The following is a 22,201-nucleotide window of genomic DNA, read 5'->3' as shown; positions in this document are numbered from 1 at the left end:
TGTATGCAGCCAATAATTGTAGCCAGCAAGCATGGCTTCAGCTAAATATCTAGATAAGCAACCACTCTTGAAAAAAAGAACCCAAATGGCTTATTTATTCCGTTTGATGGTCAGGCTTTCTAGTTTCTATGTGAACAGATACTGTATTGTTTCCCAAACATTTTAAAACCACATTTTTTTCATTTGTTTCTTGTCTATTTCTCCTTCCCATCTTCCTCTCTTAGTAATCTGATCACTGTTCCCTTAAATAAAAACCTCTCCCTGGCTGGGCGTGGTGGCTCATGCCTGTAATCCCAGCACTTTGGGAGGCTGAGCTGGGCAGATCACTTGAGGTCAGCAGTTCAAGACCAGCCTGGCCAACATGGTGAAACCCCATCTCTATGAAAAATACAAAAATTAGCCAGGCGTGGTGTCGGGCGCTTGTAATCCATGCTACTCAGGAGGCTGAGGCAGGAGAATCACTTAAACCTAGGTGGTGGAAGTTGCAGTGAGCCGAGATGGCACCACTGCACTCCAGCCTGGGCAACAGAGCGAGACTCTGTCTCAAACAAACAAACAAACACCTCTCCCTTATTATTTCAGTAATTAGTAGCAAGTTAATGATAAATTTTACTAAATGCATTAATCAGACTCTATGAAGGGGATTTAAAAAATATTCCCATTCTACAAAAGGAGTATAATCATGCAGTGCAACTATTAGATATGTAAATAGAGTATTTAATCAAATTAAATGTTGAATACTAATACAAGCATGCACATATGATACCAGAAGAGGAGAGATAATTTAGGTTAGGATATTCTGGATTTTGCCCTTAAGGTAAAAACGTAGTGGTTTTTCTTACTATAAATCTTTTTTTCCCCTCTGGAAGGGAAAGCAGACCATTTTTATATATCAAGAGAAGCAAAGATCTTGTCTGAAAGTGAATTGTTTGTCCTGCTCTTTCCAAATGGAATAGGGAGCCTAGTGAGGCTAACTGAAATATTAAGGTTTATGTGAGTCAGAATAATGGCTCAAATTAGCCAAAACTGAAGGCTCTATATCTATGTGTTGCCAACATTTATACACTCCAGTGCCAAATATTAGAATTTAACTTTCAATTAGTTATGAAATACAGGTTTTGTGTAAGAGATAATTAAGATCCTGTATAATTTAAAAATACTATTTTGGGTCATGTTTTATATCAAACGTAAGCATATGGTATAGTTAATTAATCTTTATTCATTTTCTTTTTCTACTTAGATAGAGAGAATGATTTCTGTATAACTAATTGGGAAGAGAGGAAGTTATGGATAAAAAAGCAAAAGTTGTTGCACCAAGAGTGGAGGAACTAAATATATTGTTTAACCTTCTCTCATTTTCTTTTTGTTCCACTGGTTTTTGATATCTGCATGAAGAGGAAGAGGGTATATGGTTAAAAATTCACTCTGATGGTAGTTTCTTTTGCTGTGCAGAAGCTCTTTAGTTTAATTAGATCCCATTTGTCAATTTTGTCTTTTGTTGCCATTGCTTTTGGTGTTTTGGACATGAAGTCCTTGCCCACGCCTATGTCCTGAATGGTAATGCCTAGGTTTTCTTCTAGGGTTTTTATGGTTTTAGGTCTAACGTTTAAATCTTTAATCCATCTTGAATTGATTTTTGTATAAGGTGTAAGGAAGGGATCCAGTTTCAGCTTTCTACATATGGCTAGCCAGTTTTCCCAGCACCATTTATTAAATAGGGAATCCTTTCCCCATTGCTTGTTTTTCTCAGGTTTGTCAAAGATCAGATAGTTGTAGGTATGCGGCGTTATTTCTGAGGGCTCTGTTCTGTTCCATTGATCTATACCTCTGTTTTGGTACCAGTACCATGCTGTTTTGGTTACTGTAGCCTTGTAATATAGTTTGAAGTCAGGTAGCATGATGCCTCCAGCTTTGTTCTTTTGGCTTAGGATTGACTTGGTGATGCGGGCTCTTTTTTGGTTCCATATGAACTTTACAGCAAAAGAAACTACCATCAGAGTGAACAGGCAACCTACAAAATGGGAGAAAATTTTTGCAACCTACTCATCTGACAAAGGGCTAATATCCAGAATCTACAATGAACTCAAACAAATTTACAAGAAAAAAACAAACAACCCCATCACAAAGTGCGCAAAGGACATGAACAGACACTTCTCAAAAGAAGACATTTATGCAGCCAAAAAACACATGAAAAAATGCTCATCATCACTGGCCATCAGAGAAATGCAAATCAAAACCACTATGAGATACCATCTCACACCAGTTAGAATGGCAATCATTAAAAAGTCAGGAAACAACAGGTGCTGGAGAGGATGTCGAGAAACAGGAACACTTTTACACTGTTGGTGGGACTGTAAACTAGTTCAACCATTGTGGAAGTCAGTGTGGCGATTCCTCAGGGATCTAGAACTAGAAATACCATTTGACCCAGCCATCCCATTACTGGGTATATACCCAAATGACTATAAATCATGCTGCTATAAAGACACATGCACCCGTATGTTTGTTGTGGCATTATTCACAATAGCAAAGACTTGGAACCAACCCAAATGTCCAACAATGATAGACTGGATTAAGAAAATGTGGCACATATACACCATGGAATACTATGCAGCCATAAAAAATGATGAGTTCATGTCCTTTGTAGGGACATGGATGAAATTGGAAATCATCATTCTCAGTAAACTATCACAAGAACAAAAAACCAAACACCGCATATTCTCACTCATAGGTGGGAATTGAACAATGAGATCACATGGACACAGGAAGGGGAATATCACACTCTGGGGACTGTGGTGGGGTGGGGGGAGGTGGGAGGGATAGCATTGGGAGATATACCTAATGCTAGATGACGAGTTAGTGGGTGCAGCGCACCAGCACAGCACATGTATACATATGTAACTAACCTGCACAATGTGCACATGTACCCTAAAACTTAAAGTATAATAAAAAATAAATTAATTAATTTAAAAAAATTCAGAAAACACACCAAGAAAGTTGGAATCGAATGATGTTGAAAACAGTATTCATGATTTTTCTAAATTTAGAAAATTTGTGTGGGTCCATAGTAGGTGTATGTATTATGAGGTACCCAATATGTTTTGTTACATGCGCGCAATGTGAAATAAGCTTATCATGGGGAATGAGGTATCCATCCCCTCAAACATTTATCCTTTGAGTTACAGACAATTCAGTTACACTCTTTATTTTAAAATGTACAATTAAGTTTTTATTGACTATAGTCACCCTGTTGTGCTATCAAATAGGAAGTCTTATTCATTCTTTCCATTTTTTCTGGTACCTATTAACCATCCCCACCTCTCCTCTAGCCCCCCATGACCCTTCCCAGCCTATGGTAGCCATTCTTCTATCCTCTATGTGTATGAGTTCAATTGTTTGATTTTTGGATCCCACAGATAAGTCAGAACATGTGATGTTTGTCTTTCTGTGCCTGGCTTATTTTACTTAACATAATGATCTCCAGTTGCATCCATGTTGTTGCAAATGACTGGATCTCATTCTTTTTTATGGCTGAAGGCTGAATACTACTCCATTGTGTATATGTACCATGTTTTCTTTTTTTATTATTATTATACTTTAAGTTCAGGATACATGTGCAGAACATGCAGGTTTGTTACATAGGTATACATGTCCCATGGTGGTTTGCTGCACCCATCAACCCATCATCTACACTATGTATTTCTCCTAATACTATCCCTCCCCTTATCCCCTACCCCCTGACAGGACCCAATATGTGATGTTCCCCTCCCTGTGTCCATGTGTTCTCATTGTTCAACTCCCACTTATGAGTGAGAACATGTGGTTGGCTTTCTGTTCCTGTGTTAGTTTGTGGAGAATGGTGGTTTCAAGCTCCATTCATGTCCCTGCAAAGGACATGAACTCATTATTTTTTATGGCTGCATAGTATTCCATGGTGTATATGTGCCACATTTTCCTTATCCAGTCTATTATTGGGCATTTGGGTTGGTTCCAAGTTTGCTGTTGTAAATAGTGCTGCAATAAACGTATGTGTACATGTGTTTTTACAGTGGAATGATTTATAATCCTTTGGGTAGATATCCAGTAATGGGATTGCTGGGTCAAATGGTATTTCTGGTTCTAGATCCTTGAGGAATCACCACACTGTCGTCCACAATGGTTGAGCTAATTTATGTTCTCACCAGCAGTGTAAAAGCATTCCTATTTTTCCACATCCTCTCCAGCATCTGTTGTTTCCTGACTTTTTAATGATTGCCATTCTAACTGGTGTGAGATGATATCTCATTGTGGTTTTGAGTTGCATTTCTCTAATGGCTAGTCATGATGAGCATTTTTTCATGTGTTTGTTGGCCACATACATGTCTTATTTTGGGAAGCGTCTGTTCATATCCTTTGCCCACTTTTTGATGGGGTTGTTTGTTTTCTTCTTGTAAATTTCTTTAAGTTCCTTGTAGATTCTGGATATTAGCCCTTTGTCAGATGGATAGATTGCAAAAATTTTCTCTCATTCTGTATGTTGCCTGTTCACGCTGATGATAGTTGCTTTTGCTGTGCAGAAGCTCTTTAGTTTAATTATATCCCATTTGTCAATTTTGGATTTTGTGGCAATTGCTTTTGGTGTTTTAGTCCTGAAGTCATTGCCCATGCCTGTGTTCTGAATTGCATTTCCTAGGTTTTCTTCTAGTGTTTTTATGGATTTAGGTCTTATATTTAAGTCTTTAATGCATCTTGAGTTAATTTTTGTATAAGGTGTAAAGAAGGGGTCCAGTTTCAGTTTTCTGCATATGGCTAGCCAGTTTTCCCAACACCATTTATTAAATAGGGAATCATTTCCCCATTGTTTTTGTTTTTTGTCAGGTTTTTCAAAAATCAGATGGTTGCAGATATGTGGTGTTATTTCTGAGGCCTCTGTTCTGTTCCGTTGGTTTATATATCTGTTTTGGTACCAATACCATGCTGTTTTGGTTACTGTAGTCTTGTAGTATAGCTTGACATCAGGTAGTGTGATGCCTTCAGCTTTGTTCTTTTTGCTTAGGATTGTCTTGGCTATATGGGCTCTTTTTTGGTTCCATATGAAATTTAAAGTAGTTTTTTTCTAATTCTGTGAAGAAAGTCAATAGTAGCTTGATTGGTATAGCATTAAATCTGTAAATTACTTCGGGAAGTGTGGCCATTTTCACATTGATTCTTCCTGTCCATGAGCATAGAATGTTTTTCCATTTGTTTGTGTCCCCTTTAATTTTGTTGAGCAGTGGTTTGTAGTTCTCCTTGAAGAGGTCCTTCACATCCCTTCTAAGTTGTATTCATAGGCATTTTATTATCTTTGCAGCAATTGTGAATGGAAGTTCACTCATGATTTGGCTTTCTCTTCTGTTGATTTGGGGTGGAGAGTTCTGTAGATGTCCGTAAGATCTGCTTGGTCCAGAGCTGAGTTCAAGTTCTGAATATCCTTGTTAATTTTCTGTCTTGTTGATCTGTCTGATATTGACAGTAGGGTGTTAAAGTCTCCCACTATTATTGTGTGGGAGTCTAAGTGTCTTTGTAGGTCTCTAAGGACTTGCTTTATGAATCTGGGTGCTCCTGTATTGGGTGCATATATATTTCGAATAGTTAGCTCTTCTTGTTGCATTGATCTCTTTACGATTATGAATTGTCCTTCTTTGTCTTTTTTGATCTTTGTTGTTTAAAAGTCTGTTTTGTCAGAGACGAGGCTTGCAACCCACGATTGATTTTTTTGCTTTCCATTTGCTTGGTAAATATTCCTCCATCCCTTTATTTTGAGCCTATGTGTGTCTTTGCACATGAGATGGGTCTCCTGAATACAGCACACCGATGGGTCTTGACTCTTTATCCAATTTGCCAGTCTGTGCTTTTTTTTTTTTTTTTTTTTGAGACAGAGTCTCACTCTGTCACCCAGGCTGGAGTACAATGGCGTTATCTCAGCTCACTGTAACCTCCGCCTCCCAGGTTCAAGAGATTCTCCTGTCTCAGCCTCCTGAGTAGCTGGGATTACAGGCATGTGCCACCATGCCCGGTGAATTTTTGTGTTTTTAGTAGAGATGGGGTTTCACCATGTTGGTCAGGCTGGTCTCGAACTCCTGACCTTGTGATCCACCCACCTAGGCCTCCCAAAGTACTGGGATTACAGGCGTAAGCCACCGTGCCAGGCCCAGTCTGTGCCTTTTAACTGGGGCATTTAGCCCATTTACATTTAAGGTTAATATTGTTATCTGGAATTTGATCCTGTCATTATTATGCTAGGTAGTTATTTTGCCCGTTAGTTGACACAGTTTCTTCATAGTGTCAGTGGTCCTTACAATTGGGTATGTTTTTGCAGTGGCTGGTACCAGTTTTTCCTTTCCATATTTAGTGCTTCCTTCAGGAGCTCTTGTAAGGCAGACCTGATGGTGACAAAATCCCTCAACATTTGCTTGTCTGTAAAGGATTTTATTTCTCCTTTGCTTATAGTTTGCTGGATATAAAATTCTGGGTTGAAAATTCTTTTCTTTAAGAATGTTGAATATTGACCCCCACTCTCTTCTGGCTTCTCTCTCTAGGGTTTCTGCCGAGAGATCTGCTGTTAGTCTGATGGGCTTCCCTTTGTGGGAAACCTGATCTTTCTCTCTGGCTGCCTTTAACATTTTTGTCTTCATTTCAATCTTGGCGAATCTGATGATTATGTATCTTGGGCTTGCTCTCCTTGAGGAGTATTACTGTAGCCTTAACTCTCTGGGCTTATTTATAGCTGTCCTTCTTGCAAAGGCTTTCCAGATATTTGAAAGGACTTTGGTGTTGTGATCTAAGCTGTATCTGCTTTAGGGGGGCACCCCAAGTTCAGTAACACCATGGTTCTTGCAGACTCATGGAAGTATTGCCTTCACGGTCTTGGACAAAATCTAGAAGAATTCTCTGAATTACCAGGCAGAGACTCTGGTTCTCTTCCTTTACTTTTTTCCCAAAGAGACAGTTTCTCACTCTGTTCTGAGCCACGTAAAGCTAGGGGTGGAGTGACACAAGCACTCCTATGGCCACTACCACTTTGACTGTGCTGGGTCAGACCTGAAGCCAGCACAGCACTGAGTTTCACTCAAGGCCTGCAGTAACCCCTCTGTGGCTACTGCCTGTGTTTACTCAAGGCCCTGGTGCTCTACAATCAGCAGGTGGCAAAGCCAGCCAGGCCTTTGTCCTTTCTTTCAGGGCAGTGAGGTCCTCTAGGCCTCATGTGGGTCCAGAGGTACAATCCAGGAGTCAGGGACTAGAGTCAAAGACCCAGAAGTCAACTTGGTATCCTGTTGTACTGTGGCTGAGCTGGCACTCAGTCCACAAGATCCAGTCCTTCCCACTCTTCCCTCTCCCTTCCAAAGGCAGAGGAGCCTCACCTTGAAGCCACTACTACTCCAGGCCACAAGGAGTACTGCCAGACTACCACAGATGTTCCCCTAAGGGTCAAGGGCTCTTAAGTCAATTTGCAATGAAGGCTGCATGGCCTGGGACCCATCCTTCATGACAGTGAGCTCCACTCTGCCCCGGGGAAGGTCCAGAAATGCCATCCAGGACTCAAGTCCTGGAATCAGGGACCCCAAGAAAGAGTCTGTTTGGTACTCTGCCCACTCTGTGGCTTTGCTGGTACCTAAGGTACAAAACAAAGTCCCCTTTACTTTTCTCTCTGCTTTTCTGAAGCAGAAGTTGTTTTTCCCAGTAGCCACCATTTCTGGTAATGTCATGAGTCTCACCTGAAGCAAGCAAGTGTTAGATGCTCATCCAAAGCTCTTAATATCATACCTGGGTATCACTGCTGGTTATTCAGGGCCTTCAGTTAGCAGGTGATGAATGCTGCCCGGACCAAGATCTTTCCTTCAGGGCAGGGAGTTCCCTTCTGTTTTAAGGCGTGTTTAGAAATGTTATCTGGAAGCTGGGACCTGGAACGGGGGCCTCATGGCTCTGATCAGTGACTTATCCTGCTGTGTTTGAGCTGGTATCCAAGATGGGCAATAAAGTCCTCCCAACTCTTCCCTCTCGTTCCCTCAAGCAGAAGGAAGAGGTCTCTTTTGCAGCTGGGAGCTGTGCAGCCTGGGGCTAGGGAAGAGGTGATAGCAGCACTCCCTTGGCTGCCCCAGTTGGTGTCTCAGTATGTCGCATGCCCCTCCAGTCCACTGTCTCAGCCTAGTTTAGCACTAGGATTTGCCTAAGAGTTGCAATCCTTATGGCCTAGACTGCCTTTCAAATTTACTTGGAGACACAGAGCACTGGAGCCTTCAGTGATGAGGTTTGTGGGAACTCAAGTTCAGACCCACTGGGATCTGCAGTTTTCCTCTGTCGAGGCCTGGTTTAAATGCTGTCTCCATGAGTGGGTGTCAGCTGAGTTTGGTTGTTTTCCTTTCTGCTCTAACAGGACAGCACTGAGTTCAATGCCTCACAATTTCTGTGTTCTTCTTCCCCCAGCACCCAGAGATGCTCTCTGCACCATGTCACCACTGTGGGAGTCGGGGAGGAGGGGCGGTGTCAGCAATTCAAGACTGTTTTTTCTATCTCTTCAGTGCCTCTTTCAGCAACATGAAGTTGAAACCAAAAAACAAATGAGCAATTAAATGAGTGCTTGCCTGATTTTTGGTTCTTATGAAGGTGTTTTTTTTTCTTTGTAGATAGTTGTTAAACTGGGGTCCTTGCAGGGGGATGATCAGTGGAGTCTTCTATTCCACTATCTTGCTCCACCTCCAATCCCTTATTTTTCTTTTAATGAAACCAAAATTACTTACAGAGGAATTTATGATATGTAGACTTGTATGAGAATGTATCAAAACGATGATGTTTAAAGGAAAAATACCACATACATAGGTACTAAATAGAGATTCAGCAAATATCTGTAAAGTAATGAAAGGAAAATTAGTGACAGAACTGTATCAATCACATAGCTACATCAAACTTTCAATTGTTTTTTGAGCTATACTAGTAAAATTTGGATGTCTACTTGAACAATTGGTATCATATATGAGTGAGGTTTGAGTGGCTGAAGTTCATGGCCCTTTCCCATTTAATATGGTTTGATGAAATAAAATTCCATTCAATTCACAATTCTTTCATAGTGGTTGTGCTGGCAAGAATGGTAATCCAATCCTCCTGGCAAGAAACAATCTTCCTGCCCAAATTAAGACAGCAGTGGAGTTAGAGAGGAAGTTACAAATACAAGAAGTTTTAGATCTTGTGGATAGAACTTGAGTGGATAGAACTTGATAGATGGTTGAATGTGGGTATATCAGAGAGACTGTTGAGGTTTCTGGTTTAGGCAACTGGATGTATAAATTAGACACAGAGTACATAGAGGGACAAGGTTTGGGGTAAGGGAAGAGGAGTTTGGTATTTAACAAGTTGATCCAGTCAGCTGACTCACCTACACTTCTCTCGTTTTTCTTCACATATATTTGGGGATCATTCTGGCTGAACTTTAATAATTTATGTTCACAAAAATATTGCTTTATCCATTGCTCTTAAGAAATTTTCATTAATACAATTGTCTTTCACACGGGATTGTAAATGACGTGAGGGCAAACTCCTTTTATTTTTTCCCCTTTGGTATTCTTCTTAGGCCTCTAGTGAAATCCTGATACAGTAGAAATAAATATTTACAGCCAAGTTATCATTAATTTTCCCATGAATTATGTAAGCCTTTAATGGCAGACATGGTTCGCCAAACATCCATTCCAACTCCCATTAAATAAAAAATGAAATTAAAACAAAAAACATGGAAAAATGTGGCTATAGAGGGATTATTAGAAGATAAAATATAGTTTAGGAATGTTGATACATTTTAACATTATGTTCTATTATTTATGTGCATTCAAAAAGTATTAATATTAATAAAATATTTACTTTTAAAAAATTGAGTTGATAAAGGCAAAATAAAGATTGTAGATTACTCTCTGAAAAATGTATTTTGATTTTGTATCTCAATATCTCCTTTCTAATAATTAGTTCTTCCATTATTTTGCTATCAAACAGGGAAAAATTAAAAGTAATGATATTCAGTGCTAGTGAATGTGATGAGAATCCTCATATACTTTTAAAAATATGTGTACTCTAATAGAAAGCAATTTGGATCTGTGTATTAAGACTCCTAAAATGTTTATTAACTTTGACCCAGAAACTCCATTTAGAAATCACTCTAAATAAAATAATGTTTTTATTGGATAATTATTTTCAAAGATGTTCATAACTTTACATAATAATAATAATGAAAAATTTTGAGTAAGTTGAATGTGCAACCAGTAGGTTCATTAAATTATGAGACTGGCTCTACCTTCTCTTCCTGGTCTCACTGTATTCAGCTTACAGTCCATTTTTCATTATAATCACTTTCCTGCAAACTCTTCTGCAGGTTTGGTTCTCTTCTTGCTTCACTTCCAGGCAAAATTCCAGCTCTGGAAAAACTCAACTACTAGCTTTTCCCATGCTTGTATTATTGCAACTAAGAATTATTGGAGAAAATCATGCATCTTTTAAGTTAGCTTTCACTTCATCTGGGCCCTCAGCACTGACAAGTCCATTCTCTTGTGCTAAACAAAAGTTATTTCATACTTGCACACCTTTTCTCCAGTCTTTTCAAATCTCCATTCTCTTTATTTCTCACACTCCTTTCTCCCTGCTGGGGTTCCAGATGATGACACTGCCACATATTGTATAGAAAAAAGTGGAAGCTGCTGCATAGTCACTCCAAATCTACTGTTTATATTTGCACAGCTGCCTTTCCTATTTTCTTTCTGTGGTAGTAGGTGAGGGACCCATCTCCTATGAAAGATGAAATCCTTCATGAGTGCTCTGGATCCCATCCTATCTTATCTTCCCTAAGACCTTATTCAAGTAGTTATTTTGTGTCTTCTCCCTTTAACCTCTGCTAGGTACTGGATCATGTTCAGCATTCAGACATGCTTTTGAATTTCTCCTTCTCTAAAACAAAAAACAAATAAGCAATTAAATGAACACACCTTTCCTTGAACTCACCTATTTTTTTCTGTAATGCTCTTTACAGCCAAGATTCTCAAAAAGGTGTACATATACTGTCTTCAGCACTTTATCTCTTGCCACTCTTATACTATTCTCATTTAACTTTTGCTTCTCCCCTACTGCCACCTCTTACCTAAACTTCTCTCATTGAGATCATTGCGGATTGTACATTGTTAATTCCAGGGGATCATTTTCAGTCATTATTATTAACTCTCATTCACATGGATAATTTTCTGTCTTTGAAACATTCTCCTTTTTTGGGTTTCCTTGACACTACATTATTCTGGTTTTGCTCTTACCAATATGACCATTCCTTTTGAATAATATTTTTGCGTAGACTTCGTGTCTTTTTGATATCTGTTTGAGTTCCCACTGTACCTCTTTGCTTATTCTACATACCCTTCCTAAAATATATTGCTAATTAGGAAAGACATTAGATACCATAAATTTGTTAATGACTTCAAAATCTAATCTCCTACCTAGGTCCTTTTCTGAGGACCAAATTTCTCTGCATATCCAACTGTTTTTTTTTTTGTTTTGTTTTTCAGATGGAGTCTTGCTCTTGTCACCCAGGCTGGAGTGCAGTGGCGTGATCTCTGCTCGCTGCAACCTCTGCCTCCTGGGTTCAAGCAATTCTCCTGCCTCAGCCTCCTGAATAGCTAGGATTACAGGCACACACCACCACGCCCAGCTATTTTTTTTTTTTTTTGTATTTTTAGTAAAGACAGGGTTTCGCCATGTTGGCCAGGCTGGTCTCGAACTCCTGACCTCAGGTGATTCGCCTGCCTTGGCCTCCCAAAGTGCTGGGATTACAGGCATGAGCCACCATGCACAGCCAATATCCAACTTTTAATTTGACTTTTTTCACTCTGGTGTCTCATAGTCAGCTCAAATTTGTTGTCTTTTCAGTTGAACTCTTGATTGTCCCTTTCACATTTTTTCCTCCACCAGTCTTTCCCAATTTAGTAAATGGGGTCTTAATTGCTCAGTTTTTCATGTTAGAAACTTATGAATTATCCTGACATCAGCCGCTTATCTCTCACATTGAATGTACAGCCAAGTCCCATTGATTCTACTCCCAAAATATATTTTGATTATATTTCACTCTCTTTCCACTACTTTGTTTTGGTCCTAACCAATAACCTAGCCTAAATTATTACAATTGCTCTCTTATTGTCTCTTACCTTCCACTTTGCTCTCCTATAATTCATCATCTGCCTAGCAGCCAAAGAGGTCTTTTTAAAATGCAAATCTGATAATATCACTCCCTGGCATAAATCCCTTTATTTGGTTTCTCATTGCTTTTAGTTTATAAAAGTTACATTTTAAAATATGTCCTAAAAGACCTTGAGGGCTCTGTGCCTGACTACTCTGTCGGCCTAATATCCTGCTGAACTCCCACCCCCTGTGCCAGTGTTATACACTCCTACCACTCTGACTTTTCTGTTCTCACACACTCTGAAAACTTTTCTCAGTCCAGGGACTTCATACATCTTGTTTGGTTTTCTTACTTTCCCCTCTTCTCTTCATTTGACTTAACACCTACTCCTCCATAAGGCATCATCTTTAATTGTGCTTTTGCAGGGAAGCCTTTCCGATTTTTTCAGATTAGGCTGAGCGCCTATATTATTTGCTCTTATAGTACCTTGTCTGTGTCTTTAAAAAATAGTGATCAGAGTACACAAGTATGTAATTAATGGTTTAATGTTTGTATCTCCATAAGGGTCCGTCCATTCACTTCTCCTCACTAAACGTTTAGCATAGTGCTTAGTAGACATTCGGCTCTCAATAAAAATATATATAATTTTAAATTTTATTTCATTAGTTTTGGAGGAACAGGTAGTGTTTCGTTACATGGATAAGTGCTTTAATGGTGATTTCTCAGATTTTGGTGCACCCACCACTTGAGCAGTGTACACTGTACCCAATGTGTAGTCTTTTATCCATCACCCTCCTCCCAGCCTTCCCCCTTAGTCCCCAAAGTCCACTATATCATTCTTATGCCTTTGCATCTTCATAGCTTAGCTCCCACTTATAAGTGAGAACGTATAATGTTTGGTTTTTCATTCCTGAGTTACATCACTTAGAATAATGGTCTCCAACTCCATCCAGCTTGCTGCTAATGCCATTATTCCATTCCTTTTTATGGCTGAGTAGTATTCCATGGTGTGTATAGATATAGATATAGATATAGGTATAGATATATATAGCTATATCATATTTCCTTTATCCTCTCATTGGTTGATGGGCATTTAGGCTGGTTCCATATTTTTGCAATTGTGAATTGTGAGTTGTGCTGCTATAAACATATATACAAGTGTCTTTTTCATATAATGACTTCTTTTCCTCTGGGTAGATACCCAGTAGTGGGATTGCTGCATCAAATGGTAGTTCTACTTTTAGTTCTTTAAGGAAGGTCCCTACTGTTTTCCATAGTGGTTGTACTAGTTTACATTCCCACCAGCAGTATAAAAGTGTTCCATTTTCATCACATCCATACTACCATCTGTTATTTTTCTGCTTTTTAATTACAGTCATTCTTGCAGGAGTTAGGTGGTATTTCATTGTGGTTTGGATTTTCATTTCCCTGATAATTAGTGATGTTTAGTGGTTCCTCATATGTTTCTTGCCCATTTGTATATCTTCTTTTGAGAATTGTCTATAGATGTCCTTTGCCCCCTTTTTGATGGGATTATTTTTTTTCTTCTTGCTGGCTTCTTTGAGTTCCTTGTAGATTCTGGATATTAGTGTTTTGTGGAATGCATAGTTTGCAAATATTTTCTCCAACTCTGTGGGTTGTCATCGTCTGTTTACTTTGCTGATTATTTCTTTTACTGTGCAGAAACTTTTTAGTTTAGTTAGGTCCCATCTATTTATCTTTGTTTTTGTTGCATTTGCTTTTGGGTTCTTGGTCATAAAGTATTTGCATAAGCCGGTATCTATAAGAGTTTTTCTGATGTTATCCTCTAGAATTCTTTTTTTTTTTGAGATAGTGTCTTGCTCTGTTGCCCAGGCTGGAGTGCAGTGGCGCGATCTCGGCTCACTGCAAGCTCCGCCTCCCAGGTTCATGCCATTCTCCTGCCTCAGCCTCCCGAGTAGCTGGGACTACAGGCGTCTGCCACCACGCCCGGCTAATTTTTTGTGTTTTAGTAGAGATGGGGGTGTTAGCCAGGATAGTCTCGATCTCCTGATGTTGTGATCCACCCACCTCAGCCTCCCAAAGTGCTGGGATTACAGGCGTAAGCTGCTGCATCCAGCCATCCTCTAGAATTTTTATGATTTCAGGTCTTAGATTTAAGTCTTTGATCCATTTTGAGTTGATGAGAGATGAGGATCCAGCTTCATTCTTCTACATGTGGCTTGCTTGCCAATTTTCTCAGCATCATTTGCTGAGTAGTGTGTCCTTTTCCCAGTTTATGTTTTTGTTTGCTTTGTCACAGATCAGTTGGCTGTACGTATTTGGCTTTATTTCTGGGTTCTCTATGCTGTTCCATTGGTCTATGTGCCTATTTTTTATACCACTACCATGCTGTTTTGGTAACTATAGCCTTGTAGTATAGTTTGAAGTCAGGTAATGTGATGCCTTCGGATTTGTTATTTTTGCTTAGTCTTGCTTTTTCTATGTGAGCTTTTTTTTGGTTCCATATGAATTTTAGGATTTTTTTTCTAGCTCTATGAAAAATGATGGTGGTATTTTGATGGGAATTGCATTGAATTTATAGATTGCTTTTGGCAGTATGATCATTTTCAAAATATTGATTGTACCCATCCATGAGTATGGGATGTGTTTCCATTTGTTTGTGTCATCTATGATTTTTTTCAGCAGTGTTTTGTAGTTTTCCTTGTAGAGATCTTTCACCTCCTTGGTTAGGTATATGCCTAAGTATCTTATTTTATTTTTTGCAGCTGTTGTAAGAGGGGCTGAGTTCTTGATTTGATTCTTAGCTTTGTCACTGTTGCTGTATAGCAATGCTACTGATTTGTGTACATTGATTTTGTATCCTGAAACTTTACTAAATTCATTTATCAGATCTAGGAGCTTTTTGGATGAGTCTTTAGGGTTTTCTAGGTATATAATCATATAATTGGTGAACAGTAACAGTTTTACTTTCTCTTTACCAATTTGGATGCACTTTATTTCTTTCTCTTGTCTGATTGCTCTGGGTAGGACTTCCAGTACTATGTTGAATAGAAGTGGTGAAAGCGGGCATCCTTATCTTGTTCCAGTTCTCAGGAGGAATGGAAATTTTCTCCATTCAGTATAATGTTGCCTGTGGGTTTGTCATAGAAGCCTTTTATTACCTTGAGGTATGTCTCTTCTATGCCGAATGTGCTGAGGGTTTTAATGATAAAGCGATGCTAGATTTTGTCAAATGCTTTTTCTGCATCTATTGAGACGATCATATGATTTTTGTTTTTAATTCTGTTTATGTGATGTGTCACATTTATTGACTTCTGGATGTTAAGTCATCTTTCTATCCCTGGTATGAACCCACTTGATCATGGTGTGTTATCTTTTTGATATGCTGCTGGATTTGGTCAACTAGTATTTTGTTGAGGATTTTTGCATCTATGTTCAACTGGGATATTGATCTGTAGTTTTCTTTCCTTTTCTTTTTTTGTTATGTTCTTTCCTGGTTTTGATATTGGGGTGATATTGGCTTCATAGAATGATTTAGGAAGGATTCCCTCTTTCTTTATCTTTTGGAATAGTTTCAATAAGATTGATACCAATTCTTTGAATGCCTAATGTAATTCAGCTGTGATTCCATCTGGCCTTGGACGTTTTTTGTTAGCAATTTTTAAAATTACCATTTTAATCTTGCTGCTTGTTATTGGTCTGTTCAGAGTTTCTATTTCTTCCTGATTTAATCTAGGAGGGTTGAGTATTTCCAGGAATTTATCTATCTCCTCTATATTTTCTAGTTTGTGTACGTAAAAGTGTTCATAGTAGCCTTGAATGATCTTTTATATTTCTGCAGTATCAGTTGTGATATATCTTGTTTCATTTCTAATTGAGCTTATTTGGATCTTCTCTCTTCTTTTCTTGGTTAATCTTGCTAATGGTCTATCAATTTTGTTTATCTTTTCGAAGGACCAACTTTTTGTTTCATTTGTCTTTTGTATTTTTTGTTTGTTTCAATTTCATTTAGTTCTGCTCTGAGCTTTGTTATTTCTTTTCTTCTGCTGGGTTTGGGTTTGGTTTGTTCCTGTTTCTCTAGTTCCTTGAGGTGTGACCTTAGATTTTCTATTTGTATTCTTTCAGACTTTTTCATGTAAACATTTAATGCTATGAACTTTTCGCTTAGCTCTGCTTTTTCTGTGTCTCAGGGGTTTTGGTAAGTTATGTCACTATTATGGTTCAGTTCAAATAATTTTTAAATTACTATCTTAATTTTATTATTGACCCAAAGATCATTCAGGAGCAGATTATTTAATTTCCATGTATTTGTATAGTCTTGAGGTTCCTTTTGGAGTTAATTTTTAATTTTATTTCACTGTGGTCTGAGAGAGTACTTGATATAATTTTGATTCACTTAAATTTATTGAGACTTGTTTTGTGTCCTATCATGTGGTCTATTTTGGAGAATGTGCCACGTACTGATGAAAAGAATGCATATTCTGCAATTGTTGGGTAGAATATTCTGTAAATACCTGTTACGTTCATTTGTTCTAGGGTATAGTTTAAGTCCATTCTTTCTTTGCTGACTTTCTGTATTGATGACCTGTCTAGCGCTGTCAGTGGAGTATTGAAGTACCCCCTATTGTTGTGTTGTCATCCTTCTCATTTCTTATGTCTAGTAATAATTGTTTTATAAATTTGGGAGCTCCCATGTTAAGTGCATATATATTTAGGATTCTGATATTTCCTGTATGACTTATCGTTTTATCATTACATAATGTCCCTCTTTGTCTTTTCTAACTGTTATTGCTTTAAAGTCTGTTTTGTCTCATATAAGAATTAGCTACTCCTGCTCATTTTTGGCTTTTATTTTCATGGACTACCTTTTGCTAATCTTTAACTTAAGTTTATGTGAGTCCTTATGTGTTAGGTGAGTCTCTTGAAAACAGCAGATACTTGGTTGGTGGATTTTTATCCATTCTGTTATTCTGTGTCTTTGAAGTGGAGCATTTAGGCTGTTTACATTCAACGTTAGAATTGAGATATGAGGTACTGTTTTATTCATCATGCTAGTTGTTGCCTGAATACCTTGGTTTTTTCATTGTGTTATTGTTTTATAGGCCTAATGAGATTTATGCTTTAAGGAGGTTCTAATTTGGTGTATTTTGAGGTTCTGTTTCAAGGTTTAGAACTCCTTTTAGCATTGCTAGTAGTTCTGTTTTGGTAGTGACAAATTGTCTCTGCATTTATTTGTCTGAAGAAGACTACCTCTTCTTCGTTTATGAAGCTTAGTTTTGCTGGATACAAAATTCTTGTCTGGCAATTATTTTGTTTGAGGAGGCTAAAGATAGGACTTCAGTCCCTTCTGGCTTGTAGGGTTTCTGCTAAGAAATCTGCTGTTAGTCTGCTATGTCTTCCCTTATAGGTTATCTGATGTTTTTGCCTCATAGCTCTTTAGATTCTTTCCTTTGTCTTGACTTTAGATAACCTGATAACTATGTGCTTGGGTGATGAACTTTTTGCAATGAATTTGCCAGATGTTCTTTGAGCTTCTATATTTGGATGCCTAGATGTCTAGCAAGGCCAGGGAAGTTTAACTTGATTATTCCCTCAAATATGTTTTCCAAACTTTTAGATTTGTCTTCTTCCTCAGGAACACCAATTCTTCTTAGAATTGGTCATTTAACATATCCCAAATTTCTTGGAGTCTTCTCATTTTTTTAAATTATTTTTTCTTTGTCTTTTTCTGCAGGGTTAATTCAAAAGCCTTATCTTCAAGCTCTGAAGTTCTTTCTTCTGCTTGTTCGATTCTATGGTTGAAACTTTCCAGTGCATTTTGTACTTCTCTAAGTGTTTTATTTGCAGAAGTTGTGATTGTTTTTTCTTTATAATATCTATTTATCTGAAACATTTTTAATCCATATCTTGTATTTTTTTAAACTTTTTTATTTTTCACCTTTCTCTGGTATCTTCTTGAGAAGCTTAATAACTTTCTGAATTCTTTATCTGGCAGTTTAGAGATTTCTTCTTGGTGGGAATCCATTGCTGGGGAGCCAATGTGGTCTTTTGGGGGTGTTATATAAACTTGTTTTGTCATATCAGAATTACTTTTCTGATTCCCTCTTATTTGAGTAGATTATTTCAGTGGAAAAACCTGGAACTCAAAGGCTGCTGTTCAGATTCTTTTGTCTTATGGAGTGATCCCTTGATATGGTACACTCCGCCTGAGGATGGGACTTCCTGCAAGCCAGATGCAGTGATTGTTGTTGTTCTTCTGGGTATAGTCATCCAGTGGGGCTACGAGGCTCTGGGCTGGTGCTGGAGAATGTCTGCAAAGAGTCCTGTGATGTGATCTGTCTTCAGGTCTTCCAGCCATGGATACCAGCACCTGCTCTGGTGGAGGTGGCGAGGGAACAAAGTAGACTCTGTGAGAGTCCTTGGTTGTGGATATGTGTGTAGATAGTGTGCTGGTTTTCTTGAATGCTGGTTATGCTATCAATGAAGTTGTCTCGTGGACAAACTAGGACCACTGGTTACCCAGGATGTTGCAGGCAGTGAAATTAGCTTTCTCCTAATTTTTTGTTTTCTCCTTCCTTGGAGCAGGGGTTTTTTGTCATGAGTTTCAGTAATGTCCTGAGTTCCTGAGTTGGTTGGCCTCCTGCCAGGAGGTGGAGCTTTTGAGAAAGCACTAGCTTGATAGTAGAAGGGGAATATAAGCTTGCCCTAAGTTGGCAAGGATAAGAATTTGGGTTTCTCAGGTGACAGGCAAGGTCATAAAGCTCTCAGGAGTTTATGTCTTCTGTGATCTATCAGGGCAAGTAGAGAAATATCATCAGCGGGGGGCGGGGTTAGGCAGATTCTCCTTGGGTAGGGCTTGCCATGGCCACTACAAGGAATGGGGAGTGATTCTCAGGCCAATGGGGTTATTATGAAGGGGGATTATGGCTGCCTCTGTCACCAGGGAAGTGGGGAAAGCTGGTAGCACTAGGCCTCACCCAGCTCTCACACAATTGGCATGGCCGGTCTTGCTCCCACCTCTAACAGACACAAGCTTATCTCCAGGCAGCCTGCAGAGTGGGACTCAGAGCTAGCCCCAGGCTGTAAGTTTCCCCACTGAGAAAGCAGCATGGCTTTCAGGCCATGCCCCTGCCCATCTGCCCACCTTGTCTGCTAGACTCCTGCTCTTCTTTCTGCAGCAGTTCCCCTCACCTCCGGATTTTGCTCACAAGAGTTTGCGCCCAGCCAAAATTATTACAAAGTTCAGTTGGAAGCTTCTTTTACCCTGTGACCCCTCCCACATTCTGTTGGCTGCCTTCCCCAAGGGCTCCTGTGAAATACAGTCAGGGATGGCTTCCCTGGGCTCGAGCTGGAGAATGGGAGTGCATACGATGCTCTTTCCACTGCTGCTTCTACTTTTGTATTTCACACTAAATCCATTGCAGCTCCAGGTAAGGTTAAATCCTTCTCCCGTAATCTGGATTTTCAGGTTCCCCAGTGGGGATGTGTTTAGAGGCAGGTATTCCCCTTTCACACTTTGTGAACTCCGTTTTTTGCCTATCTTGCAGCATTTGCAGTGGCCTGCTGCTTCTTTCAAAGGATCTGTTATTTCTTTCAGTCTTCCTGGTATGCTCCTGCTGCTGTTTCTGGAGTAAAAGTCCATGGTGTGAGTCTCCACACGCTGTTCTTTCTGTCCAAGTGGAAGCTACACATCAGCCTTGTCTCCTGATATCTTCCCCTAGTAAACCAATAAAAGAATTTTTAAATGAAAAGGTCAGTAAATTCTTATAGGTTGTTAGTGATCGTATTTTATAATTAATGATGTAAAGAAATGTTCATGATACATGTACTATAAAAAACAAAGAATGTTAAGCATGATGATTGGATTTTCATGTGTGAGATGTGCCTCCTTCAAACTCTGTTACCATGTCTGCACATTACCTGTCTGACATGAATTACAAAAAAAAAAACCTCAAAGAGTACAAAATAGTATTTAGCATATAATCTAAATTTTCAAAAAAAGGGTCTTTATTTATTTCCATATTTTGCCTGTTGGAGGGTCAGGGCTGGAAGGAGAGAGAGCATAAGGAAAAAGAGCTAATGGATGCTGGGTTTAGTACCTAGGTGACGGGATGATCTGTGCAGCAAACCACCATGGCACACATTAACCTAAGTACCAAACTGCACATCCTGCCCATGTACTCCTGAAGTTAAAATAAAATTTGGAAGAAAAAAAGGAACAATAAAAAAAGGCCTGGAAAGATTTCTTCACCCTAGATTTAAAAATTTTTGGAAGAATTTGAAGTTTTTAGAACTTTAATATTTTTGGAATTAATTCTAAAATTAATTCTCAAAATCACCTGTAGGAATTACAGGTGATTTTTATTCTGTATATTTTTCTGTGTTTTCTGCATTTTCCTACTGAAACTTATTGACTGTTATCAGAAAAAGTAATTTAAGAAGAAAAAAATCAGTTATTGGTACAGTATTCAAATACATGTTTATTTCAGATCTTTTATATTGTTGCCTCAGCTTCCTTAAGCCTTTGCAGATCTCAGTTTTAAAAAATAAGGTACATGTTATTCTAATATAAAACATCTTTGTGCTCAATGATCAGCTGCATGGAGAGGATATACCAGCTCAAAAATATGAATGCTTATGAATCACAGGGTACCAAGGTTTGTAACACTGATCCAACTAGCAGGAGAATTAGTCAGGGTCATTGAACAAAGACAATTTGTTCAAATGTATTCAATAAACTGCTCACTGGGATATGAACAACAATCCCTTATCTTTGGGAAGTGTATGGCCTATTTATTAGTGCAGGTTTTTTGAGAAAAAGATACAGGTAACAAGCTGTGAAAGTCTTCAGCTGTTTCATTCTTTGCAGTGCTTAAACATTTAAAAAGAAAACCCTAATTTGTGCAGTTATATTGACATTGTAATTTTTGCATATTTATAAATGCTAGGTACTTTAACTGAAAAGTGGAATTTTTCATGGAACGCTACCCTTTTCATTACTGCATACATCTTGTATTTAATTTGGCATGGGATGCATCAACCTTGGCTCTTGGAGACAAGGTTAGAATCCGTAGTGCATGAAAACGAGCTCTTCTAAACATTTTTTTTTTCATTTCCTACATATTCTGTGCCTGCTTTGGGGAGAACACAAAGAATGAACACAAAGAACACAAAGAACAGTCCTTTTTCTTAACTTGACAGAAAATTATTAGAGTAGATGCAAATATTTTCCTTTTTAGAGTGGAAAGGACTGCCTTTCTCCACATCACCGTTCACTTTAGAATGCCAACAAGGTAGCACTTGTCATACTATAAAGCAAAACAGCCCTTGTGGAAGTCTTACATGTTTTGAATAAAGCTGTTATTGTTTAATGTATAGTCTTCTGATTTTTTATGTTTTTCTACCAAAATTCAGATGTGCCTTATTATCATCAGAAAGATATTCTATGGCTTGATATCAAAAATTTTAAAGATATTTTGAAAATTTTCAGATTTGTTTCAAAGTACCCTTTTTGGTTGAATTTAAGACATTAAAAAATCCAATTCTCTAACTGATATTCATATTATTACTCCATTTCTTTCTTGGGAAGAAAGATAGATTACCCACACTTACGGTGTATGTCTGTGTGTACCTATTTACAAGATACTCATTAATAAAGTTAGCTTTCTTTGAAAAGCTTGCACTATGATTCATCTGAAAAGTAAGGCTTGAATGAAGCTAAAGAGGTTTAATAAAATCTCGTAGTGAGGACTCTTCATTGCATGTAATATGATCTGACTTAAAGGGAAAAAAAGAGTTTGCTGACTCATATAATAGAAAATTCTAGGCATAGGTCAGTCTTCTGGCAGAGCTGTATTTTAAAACTAAAACAAAGTCCTCGAAGTTTAGTTTATCTTTACCTCTCAGCTTTTTTTTTTTTCCTTCCTTCCGCATCAGCTTCATTTCAGGTGGATCAACCAGCCACTTTCCTCCACTACCACTTTCCCTACTTTTAAAGGCAAAAATTTCTTTTCTAAAATTATAATTAAAGTTCCCTGGGATTGAGTTTCTTTGGCCCTGTAG

At 38.3% G+C, this 22,201-nt stretch overlaps 1 long non-coding RNA gene and 1 pseudogene across 3 annotated transcripts in view; both read left to right on the top strand.

The window, feature by feature from the left end:
• Window positions 1–22,201, top strand: part of LOC134728892 (uncharacterized) — a 405,206-nt gene that overhangs the window by 205,845 nt on the left and 177,160 nt on the right. The gene's annotated exons all lie outside the window — the stretch shown is intronic.
• Window positions 19,984–20,069, top strand: LOC112437127 (small nucleolar RNA U13; annotated as a pseudogene).

Source organism: Pan paniscus, chromosome 15 (assembly GCF_029289425.2).
Source record: "Pan paniscus chromosome 15, NHGRI_mPanPan1-v2.0_pri, whole genome shotgun sequence".
NCBI classification, from domain to species: Eukaryota; Metazoa; Chordata; class Mammalia; order Primates; family Hominidae; genus Pan; species Pan paniscus.
This window is presented reverse-complemented; position numbering and strand designations above follow the sequence as displayed.